Raw genomic sequence first — 19,302 nt, forward strand, 5'->3', positions numbered from 1 at the left:
TGTTAGATGGCTTGGAAACATCAAAGTTTAATTTGGGCATAGCCATTTTTGCCCCATTACCTTTTTGGGGCCCATGGATGGAATAGATTCCTTACACAGAGTGTGAACAAGGCATGTGGTCTTCCCTCCGCCTCCGTCCACCTGAGGAAACAGGTGAGTTATTTAACTTTTTTAGCCTAATTTTCCTCTAGGTCCAGCTGATCACTACAGACCCTTTAGTTCTAAAATTCTGTCATTCTGGGGGCACCTGTGTGGCTCAGTGGTTGACCGTCCGCCTCTGTATTGGCCGATATCTCTACCATGAATGAGTATTCTTTGTATTATTTCTCCAAAAAATGATGCTTCTTGTTTATGTTTCTATGATTCTACATGACATACAGGTGCTGTCCCTGCCTCTCTGTGTCTTGTAGATGTCTGTCTTCAAGACACAGGCCACAGAATTAGACCTTGGGAATAAGGGCATGACATTATTTCAATTCAAATCGTGTTAACAAATCTCTAGATACTTGAATCAGTTTCTTTCTTTTTTTTTTTTGAAGATTTTTATTTATTTATTTGACAGAGAGAGCACAAGCAGGGGGAGTGGCAGGCAGAGGAAGAGGGAGAAGCAGACTCCCCACTGAGCAGGGAGTCCAATGTGGAACTCGATCCCAGGACCCCGGGATCATAACCTGAGCCGAAGGCAGAAGCTTAACCCACTGAGCCACCCAGGTGCCCCCGAATCAGTTCCTTAATGAAGACTTATAGACAATATAGTAAATGACAGGGAAGCCAAGTGGGGTCTGAGGAAGCATTTTTATCTGGAGGCGTTGTTTTTTTTCTCCTCATAGCATATATCTTGTTACCCATTTTAAAACAATGATAAATTTTCTTATGCCATGAGATCTGTGGTATTATGCAGCTTTATTAACAAAGATAAACCTGACTGTAGGTCATTTGCATGAAGATCACACCGCTGTGCCCACAGCAGTGGTGAAACAGGAGAGATAAAGCTGGGAAGGGAGGTGAGGGGTGGATAGACCATGTGGGTCTTTGAACGCTATGTTAAGAAATATGGACTCAATTCAGATCATATCTCCTCTGACTCCCCTCAGTAAGTGCTGATTTTTTCAACCAGAAAATATTAAAATATTTAATCTATTGCTTAAACTTGAGGATTCATTTTGAACTTGGAACAGCTTTTGAGATTTCTAAATCAATAATTGTGATTCATAAAAATTCACTTAAATAATTTGATTAACATAGTGCCACAAAAAAATGCTGTGAACTATTTAGTTGTTAGATGGCTATAATGCCTTTCTTATAAAAATCCTTAGTTTGATTAATGTCGTTACTTAATCTAGTATTTTTAAAGCACCTGCTACATGCAAGGCACTTTGTTAGGCTTTGGGGGAAAGGGCATTTAAAGAAAATTTCTCTTCTCAAAAGAGTTTATGATTTAGTTATGAGAGTCTAGACGTTCATAAAACCCTGCATTAAAGAGCGTAATGTGAGACATATTACAACACGGGAACACTCGAGCCCAGATAGGGAGCAGGCTCTGATACAAGGATGCAAGAGCAGGACTTTTCCTTGAAGGTGTAGGAAGGAAGGCGAGTGGGGAAGCGAGACAGAGAAGAGAAAGTAGCAGACATAAAATGCATTATCATGCCAGTCACCATCGTGGGCAACGGGATCTTAACCCCCCAGGGAAACCAGGAAATGATTCGGACACAACCTCTGAGTTATTCCACCCAAGTTGCAAAGGAGATGAGGTGCTTATTCGCCTGTGTTATGGACTGAATGTTGTCTTCTCCAAAGTTCATGTGTTGAAATCCTAATCCCTGATGTGATGGCAATGGGACATAATTAGGTTTAGATGAGGTCCTGACAGGATTAGTGCCCTTACAGGAAGAGACACCGGAGAGCTTGCTCTCTCTCTCCCCCAGGTAAGGACACAGCAAGAGACTACTGTCTCAAACCAAGAAGAGAGCCTCGCTGGGAACCAAAGCAGCTGGCATCTTGAGTTTGGACTTCCCAGCCTCCAGAACTATGAGAAATACATTTCTCTGCTTAAGCCACCTAGTCCATGCTATTTGATTACGGCAAGCTGAGCACGCTAAAACAGACAGCCTCCATCGGCCTTGGAGCAGGGGCTCTCTACAAGAAGTTACTCCTTTAGCACTTCCGGCCAGCCGAGCAGGGCAGAGCAGGCTTCTCCAGCTTTGGAGGAGGTTCTCAACCAAAAACATGTGGCTTCTAGCACTTGGAAGTCCACCTGTGAACACTGAAGGTAACGCTGGAGGTGTTTGGGTGAGAATTAGCAGCATCTTCTAGCAGGTTAATTCTGAGGAGGAAGGATGTGGAAGTCTTCATAGGGAGGATGTAGTGTTTCAGTGGAGCCTTAAAAAGGTAAGATGTCAACAGACAGGGAAAATCCATGCCAAATACAGGGGAAAGCTGGACTCTAAACCCGGAGGAGGCAAGGTTTGCGATACTTTAGATAACTAATACAATCGCTGTAACTCTATTTTATTTGTTTTTCCCTGTGACATTGTTTAATTCTTGGGTTTTATGTCCAAAAAAGTGTTCATACCTGAATTTAAAAATTGTTGATAAAAAATGCTAACCATCATGTGAGCTTGCAGCAAGTAGTGATCACAGATCACCATAACAAATATAATAATAATAACAATAATAATAATAAAAGGAAGGTAGGTCTTGTGAATATTGTGGGAGTCACCAAAATGTGACACAGAGACATGAAGTGAGCAAATGCTGTTGGAAACATGGTGCTGATAGGCTTGCTGAAAACGGGGTTGCCACAGAACTCCCACTTGTAAAAACCACAATACCTACAAAGTGCTGTAGAGCAGAGTGAGATAAAATGAGTATGCCTGTATCTGGACTGTTTTCAAACTTTATTCTAAGGAATATTCATTTAACCAAGAAGTGTGTATTCTATACAGTATGAAGATGAGCAAGACAGATCAAACACCTGCCCGATGGGGTTGACAGTTTAGCAGGAGACGTTGTTGAAGCACAGCTGCAGAAGATCAGTCTGTAACAGCTCACAGGGCCCCCACCCTTGGGGGAGCACGCGGTAAGTCAGGTGATCGCTCTGAGCTCCTGGCAGGCAGGGCACCGGCTTCTTTACATTCAAAACCCCTGGCCCTTAGCAGGTACTGAGGAACATGGTCAAATTATGGGAGAATCGACCAAGCAGGGGGTTATGCGGTAATACGAGAACTTGAGTTCAGGTTTTGTAAAAGAATCATGGAGAGTAGCAGCACTGTTTTCCTCTACGGCTTTCTGCATGTCCTGAGCCGAGAGATTTATTTCCCAGGTATTTTCTTCTGTGAGGTCTTCAGCTTAGGATGAAATACATTTCACTTCCTTGGAATGTGGTCAGCTAAGGCCACACCTCCCTTCTGGCATCATAACATGCAGAGAGAAGCTTCTCTTTAAATTCTAGAAGCAAATTTTATTTACCATTTAAGTGTCTCCACCTCAGGTGGCTTCACCAAAACACCTGCTCAGGCTTCTGGCCTTCTCTTGAATTACGTTTCTATCAGCAATTACACGTGTAATGTTTTATCTTGCTAAGTTTTGTGTCTCATTAAAACAGTGCATGAATCATTTTTTATGGTTTCCATGTAGGTTACAGAATGAGCTCATTTGCATATAGATCCAAGCCCTGTCAAATTAAGGAGACCACCTTTAAAATGTATCTATCTGCTTGCTAAGACCCCCTTTCTAATATCGCCTCCCTCTCCAAATCCTTTTTTCCCCCCCTAATAATTTCTTCCCATCACCAAAACCAACAGCTGACATTTTCCTCAGGGCCACTTTCACAAGTCAAAGATTTTTCTTACTGTAAAAGCTACTGCCTGGAGAGCAGCTAACTAGAAATCCCCATTAGGATATGTAGTGTGGACAGTGGGCTGAGCTCATTCCTTAGCGGGGTAACTCACTCCCCAGGCTCCATCTTGCTCCAGCAGAATCCCAGATTACTATGGCAACGGAATGTCTTCCGACAAATAGCTAACTCTGAAAATGGTAAGCTTACAAATGCCAAGGGTCTGCTCCAGTATTTCCGAAACTGGCTTCCAAGGAGCATTAGAGTTCAAGTTGCTAATGGGTGTTTTGCAAAATAAAACGGTTTTGTGGTCAAATAAGTTTGGGAAACCCTTCATATTCTGTCTTTCTCTTGGAGAATTCATAAAGCACATTAACATACTACTTTTCGCAAAGAACCTATTAACAACTCACAGGTTACTAATGTTCTAAGGCATATTGTTTGGGAAAGATTGCTCCACATGGTTTCTATGGAGTTTATGTCCTGGATTTATCAGATCAGAGGACGTGAACAGTTTTTTTTTCTTGATATATGTGTCTCCGAATGAATATATTTACTTATGATTGTTTTTCTATGACTGGCAAGCTTTGCCTGGATTATCAATGTGGTTCACACTGTGTTATTGATTCAGAGATGAACATCACCCGATATGTTCTTAGCTGAGTAGTTTAACACAGTACTTCTCAAAGTGTGGTCCCTGGACCAAAAGCTTCAACATCATCTGAGAACTTGTTAGAAACGCAGATTTTCAGGTCCCACATTTACTTACTTGGAAACTGTGGGGGAGGTCAAGCAGTCTGTATTTTAACAAGTCTTCCAGTGAATTCTGATGCACACTGAAGTTTGAAAACCAACAGTTTAACACAGTTTAAGACATCTGCTTTCAGCTTAGAAGGGGTGACAGGGACTAGATTTATCCTATCTGAAACAACTGAAAAACTGGACAAAATATATGAAACAATGGTTCTCAGATGTGGAACATCAGGCAGCTCAGGACAGTCACCCTTGAGAAATGGACAACAAATGAAATGATCTTTACCCCTGCTCCAGCTTACTATCTGAAGGGAGTTTCCAGGTTGAAGTCGCAGGAATAAGATCCAGAGAGCTGCAGAGGGTTCCCCTCAAGTCCTTTGCTGGTTGCTGATCAGAGCTTGAGTGTGAGGAAACTACCTAAGGGAAAGATCTGCCCAAATGGAGCAGAGGAAATAATCCTTTCAGCTCACACAGGACTGGGGATACGTTGTGCTCCCACCATCTGGAGGAAGAACCTTCTAATTCACAGAGTACTGGTAGCATAACCCAGAGGGTATTGCCTCAGTAGTGGGGCAAAGTTGGCTCTCAACTAAAGGCTGCTCTGGTCCTGACTAATAAAATTTAAAAGTTTTGAAAGGATCAAACCATTTCCATATAACATAACTGCATCCCAGAACAACAATCTAGAATATTGATCGGAGAACTTAACAATGACTGGTGTCTAATACAATCCACAATAAAGAGGAAAAAAAGCAATGAATAGAAACAGATCCAGGGGTGCCTGCATGGCTCAGCTGGTTAAGTGTCCAACTCTTGATTTCAGCTCAGGTCATGATCTCAGGGCTGTGAGACTGAGCCCCACGTCGGCTCTATGTTGGTGTGGAGTCTGCTTAAGTTTCCCTCTCTCCTTCTGTCTCTCCCCAACCTTCCTCTTTCTAAAAGAAGAAGAAGACGATGAAAATCCAGAAGTGACACAGACAATAAAATCAGTTAATAAGGACATTAAAACAGTCATAATTATATTCCAGAGGTTCATATGATAAGGTAGAGAAATGCTTGAGCATGTTAAGTAGAGACATGGAAAATACTATCGGCTCAGGGTGTGATCCCAGCGTTCTGGGATCAAGCCCCACATCAGGCTTCTCTGATGGGAGCCTGCTTCTTCCTCTCCCACTCCCCCTGCTTGTGTTCCCTCTCTCACTGGCTGTCTCTATCTCTGTCGAATAAATAAATAAAATCTTTTTTAAAAAAAAGATACAACGTTTAAAATGAAAACTGCAGTGTATTAGACTCAACAGAATCAAAAATTAAATTAAAATCAAAAATTAAATAACTTAAAGATACAGCAACAGAAATTATCCAAAATAAAACTCAGGGAAAACAAGACTGAAGAAAAAATGAGTGGAGCATTAGTGAACTGTGGAACAACTTCACATGACCTGATACATACGCTTAGAGCTCCTGAAAGAGAGGAACAGAGAGAATATTTGAAAAAATAATGACCAGACATTTCCCAAATTTCATGAAGACTATAAATCTACAAATCCAAGAAATTCAGCAAAGTCTAAGAGCAAGAAATATGAAAACGATACCAAGGCACATCATAATGCTTAAAGCCAGTGATAATGAGATAATCTTAAAAGCCGTCAAAGAAAAATGCCACAGAATATGTGGGGGAGATTAGGGGTGGGGGGTGGTTGGCAAAGGTAAAAATGACAGCAGATTTCCTGTGGGAAACAATGTACGCCACAGGACAGTGGAGCAATATTGAAAAATATCTTCCAAAAATGAAGGTTAAATAAAGTTTCTTTCAGGCATATAAAAGCTAAAAGAATTCATCACACCAACAGACTGAACCAAAATAAGTTTTTAAAAGAGGTCCTTCAGGCACAAGGAAAGTGATATTAGAGAGAAATCTGGAGGCACTTGAGGAATGAAGAACACCGGAAATAGTACAAAGATAAGTAAATATAAAACACTCCTCTCCCCACCCGGCCTTTAAAAAAAAATCTTCTTTAAAGATAATTAACAGAAAAAAAATGCAACATATACAATGTACTGTAGGGTTTATAATGTAGAAATCAAATGTCAAATATATGACAATAACAGCACCAAACCCTGGAGGGAGGAAAATGAAGTGTGCTATTGTAAGGTTTTCATACTCTTATGTGAAGTGGTATGTTACCCCTGAAAGTTGACTATGCTAGATAAAGGATATACTCTATAAAACCTAAAGCAACCACTAATACAAAATAAAATATGTATAGCTAACAAGCCACCAAAGGAAATAAAATGGATCAGAAAAAGATTCAACCCAAAAGAGAGCAAAAAATTAAAAATTTAAAAAAAGAGAGAGAACAAAAAGCAGATGGGGCAAATAAAAAACAAATTGCAAGATGATGGATTTAAAACCAACCATATCAGTAAATAACTTGGACATGTAAACAAGATTTTTTTTTTTTTGCCTATAGTCTCAGACAAAGAAGTTTTATCTCCTATCAGCATTAAATTTCTCTCAAAAAGTTGTGCAGTGAAAGATTAGAAAGTTGAACTAATTGTGGTTAGAACAGCAAAATGATCTTGGCAGTGATTCCTTTTTGAACTTAAGCATATCACAGAGAGATGTCTAACAAGTTCAGCCAAGAGACACTGCTGAAGGCACTTTTCATTTCTTGCTTCACAGAGATTTACGTAACTCAGATTGCTATAGGGTAACAGTACAGGCGTGGAGGGCTCAAAAGGGATTTCTTCCTCACAAGGCTGGGGCTTAGGAATGCTATTAAAAGGACTTTCTTTTGTTCCCCTGAAACTCAAGGAAACTCTGCAGGCTTTCTGAGCCAACTCTCTTGTTTGGTCACTGGTATCTGCTACTCTCTGCCTCCTCCGTGTCATGCTCCCCTCTCTCTGATTACACCTGCTTCTTCTCAGTTCCTGCTTCCCTCCAGGCTATCCAAGAAAGTGTCTCCTTCCCAGAACACTCTTTCATCCACCAAACCTACTCACTTCATTCATCCTTTAGATCTTAACTGAAAAGTGTTCCACTGTTCACCTTACCCTCTATCCCAGACTCTTATCACATTTTGAAATTATATACAGTGGGGTATGATTATTTCAATGGCAGAGAGGGAAGAAAAAAATGATGAATATCTGTATTTTTCACCTTGTCAGATAAAATAGTCCAGTCTTTTGTTGCCACTTAGGGCCTCCCAGCCACCCCCTGCCCCTGACCTTTTAAGGAAATGTCTGATCTTTATTATGCAGGTTGGGGTAATCAGTGGAGGGAATACTTGAAAAACAGGTAAGCCTAGAGGAGCCAGGCTGGAGAAGAAAACTGCTAGAAGTAATATAATAGTGGATTTGGGCAAAGAGAGTCGAGGCACAGGAAATGAGGGCAGGACAGCAGGGATGTGAGGGGGGTGTTGGGAGGAATTTTGGTAGGGACTGGATACTAGCCCGGCAGAAAGGCACTGGGACATCATGGGATATGCGAGATACTGAGAGTGAGAGGAGAAGGACAACAGAACATCGAGATGTGTGTCTGTGGCTATGAATTGAATCCCCTTTGACATCATTGAAAGGCACTGTTAAGGACAGAAATTGCTTTTAGTGGAATTTTGGTTGTTATATTTGTCTCCAGGAATAGGAAGGCACAGAGAGACTGGAACACAGGGCATATTAGTGGTCAGTGGCCAGAGTGCTTTGACTGCCAATGTCCATTCCCCCTTCTTTTGTAAGGCATCCCTAATTTCTTCGGAGCACCAACTCTCTTCCCCACCCTCAATTCACAGGCTTGTCCAGGTTCCACCTCCAAGTCTAAGAATGAGGATATGACTTTGGCCTGGCCAATCAGAGCACCACATCCCCCTGGCCAGGATAGGTATAGGGAGTGTGCATGAGTTCTCTTTTGAACTAGTGAGAGTCATGCCCAGGATATTTGCCGGGGGAAAAGAAATAGTTCTTTTACTACTGTATTTGAACATGGGAATGAAACTGAACCATAGATGAACTGGCTGAAGTAAGGAGACACCAGGTCCTGGTAACATCGTTGGAGCCCCTACACCCCGCCATGCCTCAACTAGCCCTCAGCTTTTTACCTGCATGAACCAATAAATAGCCTCCCCTCTTTTCTTTTTTTGCTTATGGCAGTGTGAGTCGGGTTTTGGCCATGTGGAACTGAAAAAGTTCTAAATTATACAGCATTCAGCTTATGTGTCTGTGTTATATTTGATTAAGACCTGTCTCCAGGACTATACTTCATAAGGGCAGGGTCTGGGCCTTTTTGTTCTCTACTGTATCCCTACCACCCTGTATGCTGCCTGCAGTATTTGTTGGATAAATGATTAAGTGCATCTTTGTGATTGGTTATTGTCTATTTCCCTGCTAGATTTAAACTCTCTAAGGGCCAGGATATAATATTTTTTGTCTTTGTTTTCTTATATATTTATATAATTATATATATATATAATCTTATATATATCCTTATATATAAACACATAAGGTATTTATATATAATTTTATATAAAATTATATATAAAATATACAAATATAAAAATATACAAAATAATTTATAGATAAATATATAAAATCTTTATAATTATATATAATATTATATATCCTTATAAATAAATATATACAATCCTTTTATATAGTTATATAAAATTTATAAAATTTATATATAATTTTAGATAGTTATTTATATATAAAATATATAAATATAAAATATATAAAATATAGATATAAAATATATAAAATTTATGTTTAAATATATGAAATCTTATATATTTATAATTTTTCTTTTTTTCTCACTTGTCTTGAGCTTTCAGCCTAATGCACAAGGCTTGCCATATATAAGGTGCTTCACAAATGTTGGCAGAATGAACAAATACAGGAAAAAGACATAAACTTAAACCAGAGCAAGGGATTACAGTGCCCATCATGAAAAGGCCAATTAACTCAGTCTTTGTAAGTTGATTTCCCAGATACATATCTTTAATGCCTATGAAGTGAAACCTTGGTGTTTATGACAGATTTTGAAAACTGGGAATGAATCAGCAATCATCACTACCAAACTTTCCTCTCCACTCTTCTGCATTATTGGACGGGATGATAACTTTTACTTCATGCATGGTTCTCTGACCTGAGTAGGCCTATCCTTGTGTCGAGGACTTAAAAAAGAATAGTGGTTAACATATCATTATCATATAGTTTACGCATTTGCAATATCTAGAGAAAAACAAGTGGGACTCTGTGATAGTTACAGTATCAAAAGGAAGGCAAAAGCTCAAGTTACATAAGCAATATTTCTAGATTATTTTAAATTGTCACTTATAAACCACAAAGAATGAATATCTGGTAAAGACCCTAAAAAGTCCATTAGTTATTCCAATCCCCACACACGGAGTCATGCAAGCAGTGAGTCTATTTCTTTTTTTCTTCTTCTTCTTTTTTTTTTTTTTAAAGATTTTATTTATTTATTTGACAGAGAGAAATAGCCAGCGAGAGAGGGAACATAAGCAGGGGGAGTGGGAGAGGAAGAAGCAGGCTCCTAGCGGAGGAGCCTGATGTGGGGCTCGATCCCAGAACGCCAGGATCATGCCCTGAGCCGAAGGTAGACGCTTAATGGCTGCGCCACCCAGGTCCCCTTCTTCCTCTTCTTCTTTTTTTTTTTTTTTTTTTTTAAGATTTTATTATTATTTGAGAGAGAGAGTGAGAGAGAGCATGGAAGAGGTGAAGGTCAGAGGGAGAAGCAGACTCCCCACTGAGCAGGGAGCCCGATGTGGGACTTGATCTCAGGACTTTAGGATTGTGACTAAGGCAGTTGCCTAACCAACTGACTCACCCAGGCATTCCATACTGAGTCAGCCTATTTCAACACCAGGAAGAAAAATTTCCATCATTTCCTCTCCCTGTTTAAGTATTGTATATGATTCAACAAAGTAAACAGTTTTCTGGAAAAGCTTGGATGGTGTGAGTTCCCTAAACGGTCTTCAGCAGTGGGGAGAAAAGGCTGTGATTCCAGGAAAATGTGGTTTCGCCCAGGCCATCTTTTTTGACAGGACAGTGCTGGTGAGCAGAAGCATTCCTTTTCTCCAGCAAGACCACACCCAAACCAAACCCGAGCCTCAGAAACAAAAAACAAACAGAGAGCAAAACACAACTTTCCTTTGCTAGTTTCTGATAGTCTTAGTTTTCTCTCACCTGTTCCTTGTCCCCCGCCTCCTTAGGTGAAATGACCCATTAAGTTAATGCAGAGGAATCTCAGATTTCTTAGGTTGATTTATCAACTAATTAATGCATGATGTTGTTGAAAATTGTGGGCGTTGACTCACATTATAATGAGCGCTAGAGAATATAAAAAACTTCAAAACAGTATCTAACCATGAGTTAGACAACAGGTCTGTCTGAAAGAAACAATTAGCATTCACTTTGTGGTGAATTAACAAGAAAGACTGGACGCAGAGAGAAGGAAATGTTTCCTCCTTTATGTGAAAGTCTAGAGTGAGGATTTAAGAATTTATACAACATAGGAAGAAATGAGTGCTTCGTCGACATCAGGACAAAAGAATTGTGTGCCTTTCACCTGCCATCCAGCTTGTCTCTCCCCTCTACAGGAAACAACTATGAAACTATAAGGTAACTCTTATTTTTAGAGAGAGACATGAAAAAGTATTTGCTGTTCAACCGGAAGAGTGTGTTGTGATCAGATCAGTAACACACTGATGTTGTGGGTATTCTGCTACGATATTTATATATCTGCACTGAGGACTCTTTCTTGATAATGCTGTTTATTATGATAGGATTTCATTTGTGCTATTAAAGTGATAAAGTGCCAATCGTTTAAATACTACTTCTATCCTAAATATGTATGTCCTAATATAGATCCTTAATAGCTAGTATACCATGGGTACATAGCATTTGTTTCTACCAGATATATCATAGGTGCTCATCAGATGCTGATATAAAATGATAAAATGTTGATTTGTTTTAGCAAGCATTTATTTTTAAGTTTCTTTGAATTTTTCTGTGGAATTTTTGGTAAGAGTAACTTCGTGACTTAATGTGTTTAGACCTTCCCACTGATGTACAGAAAGATCCCACAGATGTCTGGAGCTCATTTAATAGCCTTCTTAATATTACACTTAAGCACTCCTTAATTTACATTATCATTTTAATAGCTTTGGATGCCAAAATTAGTTAATGGTTCTTCCCATGCTTCATACATAGGAAAGACTGTTGTTTCTCTATGTGTCACACTCTCAAAGCAAGTTTTGTAAAGAGAAAAAATCCGATCAAGTATTTTTTAATCATCAACTAATACTTTAAAATGTGAATCCATGCAATCAGCATGGGGGAATTAGAATAGTTCATTATTCAATTATCAGTTCTTTCTTACTAAAATGAATCTTTGAGATGTATTTTTTTTAGAAAGTCTGGATAGTGATAGAACTTTTCCCTTAAGCTTACGGTGGCTCTGGAAGTTTGCCATCCCTGATTTTAACCATACACATTAAAGGCACGAGGAGGTTGAGATATGTGGCAGATTGTGTTTTCCAAAGATGGTCACCACAGTATATCCCACCCCTTACAATGTGATGTTGATACTGTTCCTACCAAGAGGTGGCATCTGTGTTTCCTCCCCTTGAATCCGATGGGCCTGTGACTATGGTAGAAGTGACCCTATGTGATTTCTGAAGCTAAGGCATAAAAAGCAAGATAGTTCCTGCCTAGTGCTTTTGGGCCACTTGATCTTGAAACCCAACCACCATGTGTAAAGAAGCCCAGGCCACAGACCGAGGCTGTGTTTGGGTGTTCAGACTACAACTTTGGCTGACATTCCTGCCAATAGCCAAAATCCATGGGCTATATGAATAAAGAAACCTTCAAGATGGGGCACCTGGGTGGCTCAGCCAGTTGGGCACCTGACTTCCCCTCAGGTCATGATCCCAGGGTCCTGGGATTGAGTCTTGGTTTGGGCTCCTTGCTCAGTGGAGAAGTCTGCTCCCTCTCCCTCTGCCCCTTCCCCGCTCATCCTCTCTCTCTCTCACTCTTACTCTCTCTCTCAAAGAAATAAATGAATAAGACCTTAAAATAAAAAAAGAAAGAAACCTTCAAGATGACTTAAGTACCAAAACCTGTTAGACTGCATAAGAAAAAATAGTCCAAGAGAGAATTACCACCCCCCCCAAACCAAGTAAACCTTCAGACTTGTGAGTGTCAATAACAATAAAATGATTATTGTTGCTTCAAGGGACTAAGTTCTAGGTGTGCACATTATACAACAATAGAGAACTAAAACAAGAAAGAAGGGGGTCTCTTCAATTCTCTAAGTGGTCTTTCATGGTGAAAAGAGAATTCACGGCATTTTCTCTTTTCCGGGAGGTGTCTTTCTGATGACATAGCATCAGACTATGGAAAAAGAAGTCAGACTGGGCTGCCTATCATGTAGCAGTCTGTGATCATCTTAACTTTTGTTGTAATCAAGACTACTGGGAAAACTATAAAAGCCTGACAAAATTAGAGGGATAGTTTTAAAAACTAGTGAATAGAAAAAGCCAGTTAAAAACAATATGAAAAATTTGGTTTGGGTTTTTTGTTTGTTTTTGGTTTTTGGTTTTTTTCTTGGTACGTAATTGAACTCATTGAGGGTATAGATTTTGTCCGTTTTTTTTTTTTCTCATGTTGTATCCTCAAAGCCTTGAATAGTGTCTATCATGGAGGCTCACTAAAAATATGTTGGATGAATGAATGTAAACACATTGGAGAGAGTGAGCACCAAAATTTATTTCTGGCAGATGGAATTATGTATGGTTTTCTTCTTTGTTTTTCCTAAATTTTCTACCACAATCATGGATTACTTGTATAATGTACTTGTAAAATGTCATGACATTCTAGTTAGAATAATAAAAGCTTTCAAATACTTACCTGTAAACATATTCAAATCTTTTTATAAGCAAAATATCTTCTTGGAAAAAAAGAGACATTATAATAAGTCTCAAGAGAAGGCTTTGTGTTGTATAGGCAGGGGCAGTAATAAATACAGATTTTCTTATTTACTGTATGGATTCTCGGCAGGTATCATAGAAACACAGATTTCTGCCAAGGTTTGAATTAATTAGTTCGCTTATTTTCCTGTCTTCTTGTAATCTCTCTATTTAGCTCAGCTGGGATTCATTTCATCTGCCAATTTAAAACCATCAGATTATCACCTTATGTCAGAAAAGGCCCTGAGAGAGAGTCTCTTGCCACTACAATTGTTCGGATTTAGGATGGAAAAGAAACTTCAGTTTCTGTGCCAGCTCCGATCGACTGTACTGGAGACGACCCAGCTCACCCTGTGGAGAAGGATCCCCAGGTAACAATGATGCTTAGTCCACTAGCAATGTCTGCTATGGATCAGGTGTAGAGGAGGAGTATTGATGGCCTGTGAACGCACGACTCCGTCAGTGACTATCTTCATCTGTCTTGTGTCAGGCCCTACTTGTTTACAAGCTCTTTATCTTAATTAGCTTCTCATGGTGAGTTGAAAGTGATATAGGTTGATGAACCCCAAAAGATATCCACATTGTCGTCCCTGGAATTGGGATAACAGTCAGTTTTGACTAAGCTGAGAAGTAAAACGATCACTGATTGCAATGTAATTGGCAGTCTAGTTAGGCTTCTCTTTCCATGATTTGTTGCTTTGTGAATACATTATGTCCTACAGCAAAGGGGAATTAGGGAGCAGTCGGGGTATACTACCGGTCAGCTAACCTCAAAATAGGGAGATTACACTGGGTTATCCAGGTGGAGCCACTTTAATCATAAGTGTCTTTAAAAGTGGAAGAGAGAGGCGAAAAGAGTCACGGTCAGGTGGAGATGTGATTGTGGAAAACAGAACCAGAGAGCTGGTTGCATGAAGGACTTGCTTCAAGTTGTTGACTTTGAAGATAGAGAAGGGAGCTGGGAGTGAAGGAAAGCAGACTCTAGACCCTGGAAAATGCAAGCAAAGGATTTTCTTCTTGAGCCCCTGGAGAGCAATAAACTGGGCCAGCACCTTGCTCTTAGCCCAGTGGGATCCATGTTGTATTTCTAACCGTAGGGAAGAAGAATAATATTCGCTGTACGTTTCTGAGTTCATGGCCGAGACCCATTGTACTAAAAGATAGATTAACAAGAGAGAAAAAACCAGAAGTCTATTAACATGTATACCTCATGTGTACATGCCAGATGCCCAGGGTAAACGAGTAACTCAAAGAGGTAGCTGTAATTTGGGATTAAATACCTTCTTAAAAGGGAAAGGGAGGGCGGAGGTATACCTCTTAGAGGAGAGTAAATGACTTTTGTGAAAGGGGATAAATGGATCTTTAGAAGAAGAGATGGTAGGTGTGATGGTTTGTGACAAAGTCTGGGTGTGGGGTTGACCTCTAGTCTCTACACTGAGTAGAGGCAGTCTTCCCTGGTTAATGAAACTCCAGGGAAGTGGACTGATAACAATTGAGTTCTTTATCGAGGAAGGGGAGATAAGGGACGTTCAGAGAAAGCCTCTCTCTACATCTGCTCTTTTTCAAGTGCCTACAGCTCAAAATAACCAATATGCCAGACCCGCAACTTTTGCGAAGGTCTCCTGCCTTTACGTTTCATAACCTACTGAGCTGTAAGATAGTAAATTTGTGTTGTTTAAGTTAGTGGTAATTTGTTACAGCTGCAGTGGAAAAATACTACAGTATGGGTTACTCTACATTTATTTACTTATTTTTAAAGATTTTATTCATTTGAGAGAGAGAGAAAGCATGAGCAGAGGGAGTGGGAGAAGCAAACTCTCCGCTGGGCAGGGAGCCCCATGCGGGCTCGATCCTAAGACGCTGAGATCATGAGCTGAGCCAAAGGCAGATGCTTAACCATCTGGGTTATTCTACCTTTAAAAAGGAAACTGCTATTCCACAACACCCTCCCCAAATGCGGACCCACTAGTTTTCTGGATATCACTTTAAAATTCATGGCCAGTTTCTTTTAACAATTTGAAGGTCCAGTCTTTCAACTTACATGTTATATTGTGTGAGAAGCGAGCAGATTTTATCACGGCTGCTAAGTGGTCTAATTTCCCTTTCTCTCAAATAATTTTTGTCTATCCAGCAAGACCACATTCATTGAACAATTATAGAACAATCCAAAATGAAGAATTTGAAAGTGGATTGCTATAAGGAAGGGGAGAGATTCATATTAGAAGTATTGACTACAGCTTTGAGGAAAAACTATAATCACTGAATTTTGGATTTAAAAAAAAGTTACTACTTCTTGGGGCACCTGGCTGGCTAGGTTGGTAGAGCATGCGACTCTTGATCTTGGGGTCATGAGTTCAAGCCCCACATTGGGGTAGAGATTACTTAGAAATAAAATCTTAAAAAAAATTACCACTTATTAAGAACAAATTGTTTCATATATTCATATCTTGTTTCATATACATTATCTTGTTTAATCTTTAGAACAACTTTCAAAGGGAGGGATTATTGTTTCTATTTTTACCAATGAGGATATCAAGGCTCAGTCCAGGAAATTAACCACTTCAAGTTCAAGGAGAACTGTAGAGGTTCCCTTGATGGATCAGAAAATATTTTCCTTTGTGATAAGATTTGCCTGTGGCCTCCTATTCTCTGAGCTTAAGTTTAAGCACGGATATACCTTTGGGAAGAACTACAAGCAGATCCTCTCCCTCCAGCTGTGGGGACAAGCGGGTGATTTACTTTACTCTCAAGAATGATGATTGGCTTTAAGAAGCAATAGCCCTAATATTTAATTATAGCTGAAGTAATGTCTACAATAGTGCTTCTAGAACTGTCACATTTTAGAAACACCTGGGGAACTTTTAAAAGTCCCAATGTCTAGGCCACACTGCACTCCAATTAAATCCTAAACTCTTGGAGTGGATTTGGAGTGGATTTAGACATCAGTAATTTTTTAAAACTTCCAAGGTGATTTCAAGTTTAGGAACTCTTGATCCACAAACCAGAACCTCATGTGTGGTTGTTATATCCCCGGCATTCACTGCTTTATAGTATGTAACAGTCAGTTATATGAGCACACGATTCTTTTAAATGAGTATTTTGACGGATTACCATTGATGTGGGAAACAAAGGCAGAAGAGAAATTATTAAATTTCCTTGCTACCTACAGCCCATTGACAAGTCCTTGAAACAGGCAGGGTGACATTCCTCTAGGGACTCAACTGCCTCAATGTTAATACTTTGCTAAGGGCAAAAGGGAATCCCAGCCTGACCAGCCCCCCCATCCTGTGAGTCTACTTTAACGTATAAAAATTCCTTTGGAAACTTCCTTTATCTCTAAACCCCCCAAGATACGTGTTGGCAATCATCCCCCAAGCATATGGCCCACCGATATACATCTGAAGAGCCTCATGACTAAGGTTTTATTAGACAGTAATAAATGACTTTTCCCAACAATATCTAGCCTGCTCAACGTCCTGGAAAACTTGCTTCCAAAATTCCTTAGAGACTTACGCTATCCCTAACCCCCTCCCAACTTGAAAGTATATAATGGGCCACTCCTCATGACCCCAATGCAGCTCTTTCTGCCCTTGGGTCCTGTCCCTGTGCTTTAATAAAACCACCTTTTTTTCACCAAAGACGTCTCAAGAATTTGTTCTTGGTCGTTGGCTCCAAACCCTAACATCATCTCTGCTGCATCAACCATAACCTTAGTTCCTCAAATTTAGAAGCTTAATGAGGTTCAGGGTATCTTAGGCCATGACTCATTTTAACAAGTTTTGGATTTCTGAGTGTATTGATGATGACAAGTTCCTTTTTTAAAAAATTCTTACATATTTTTCCTATTCACAATTCTTCTAAAGCCTTCATTCTCTGTAACTTCTCTATTTATATCACTATATAAGTTTAGAGAATGTCTTTCTAGCCGTTTACTACTAACATGGTCATACTGTATCGACTTAAGACAAAAACTCAGAAGCAGGAAAACCCTTTAAAATGTAATGTAAATAAAGGAAATCCAAAGAAAGACACTACCAGTGTCTTGTGATGTGGTGTAGAAAACCCCTGTCCCAATGGGGCCAGGCAGGAAATCTAAATAAATGAAATGCACTCGTGTTTTTAAAGAGAATGGGAGGGAGGGAGAAGGAGGGACAGAACAGAGGGAATATAGGGTGTCCATTGTTGCCAGATCTCCTTCTTTTTAAGAGAAGCCAAAACCAGGTCTTTTATTAAGTGTCTATCTATTTCTTAATGTTTGCTCAATTTTAAAATACTGGATCATTCAAACAAAACATGCGTGTGCTTCAGACTCAGCCATACTGGCCTCCAACATGTTTCAAGCACAGGCAATGGTGGATTTATCGGGCAAGTGTCCTCTGGTGAGTCTCCTTGGAATCCAGCCTTGATGAGGATGATAGGAGATAGTGCAATCCAGATTTTTTTTCTTTTACTCTAGAGATAAAATCACTGGCCATTGATTGGACATTAGTCATGTTAGTCATTATTGGACATGAGTGATAAAAATGATCACAAGATTGAACAATTCTGTATTAGTTAGTAACATTGCCTGGATTACTGTTTTTTGTATGCTCTGCATCTCTAATATATATTATTTAATGACCGCATCTATCAGTAAAGAATTAAGACTCATCCATGGCTACAGAAGACATCATGGAATGGTGGTAAGAATGACTTTTGAGGTAGAAAAAGCATTGAAGGACAGGGTGTGAGGTGAAGAACGAGAGGAGAGCCCAGAAAAATTGCATTCATATCTCTTTGAGGGGAAACGGGTGGAATTATTTACTTAAGAGGTTTTGATAAGGATGGAAAGAATTTTAGAAATCCATTTTTATAAATACTTTCACCTCTTGCTTTATTCTAGTCATTATCTACTAAATACAAAGCAGAGATTCCTTTTTTCTTTGTTGCTTATTATTTGCAAAGCATTTATAGACCAAATTCAGTGTTGCCAACCTTCTTCCCCTACCTCCTTTCAGCTTTCATTTCCTTTGTATTAGATGCTTTGAATTACATACAGTAACAGAGACTGGCTGCAGTTGACTAGCTCTGAAGAGTGTTAAGATTAGTCACCTGCAATCCACAGTGGCTAGAAGCCTAAAGAATCTTCTAATTTGCTTAGCTTCTGACTTGCAAATATGCAATTTCTTGATAAACTTGCTACTATCCTTTCAGCTCCAGCCTCTGTTCAGTTTCCTGACGATTGTTAATGGAAAACTCTTTTAATTCCCTACAATAAAATTAATAATCAGAAAGGCCAGTTTATGTTAGCCCCTTTTGTTATAAACATAGCAGCAGCTACCAAAGGTGAAAAGGAAGTGGTGGTGCTCATTCTGTATTTTTTAACATCATAGAATTTGATAGCTGGCAGGCATTCAAACCCACCTGGGCATGCCCTTGTTTTCTCAATGTGGGTTAGAGACCTGCCTGAGGTCACACACAGCTGGCCAGTGGAGGCACTAGGCCCTCTGCCACATATTTTGACTTTAACCTCACTATAAAGCTGCTCACAATTTCCAAGGCGTTCCCATGTTTGGTCCTTTTAACAGCACCATGCAATTGGCAGGGGGGTAGGAACTATCATCCCATTTTGCAAATGATTAAACCAGGTCTCCAAAATATGGAAATAGATTCAAGGTCAAATAACTAGAAGCCAGAGTTCTCCATCCTATTCAGGACATTTGGAGGTTAAAATTGCTCAAGCTAGTTCCA

The sequence above is a fragment of the Ailuropoda melanoleuca genome, chromosome 15 (assembly GCF_002007445.2).
Source record: "Ailuropoda melanoleuca isolate Jingjing chromosome 15, ASM200744v2, whole genome shotgun sequence".
NCBI classification, from domain to species: domain Eukaryota; kingdom Metazoa; phylum Chordata; class Mammalia; order Carnivora; family Ursidae; genus Ailuropoda; species Ailuropoda melanoleuca.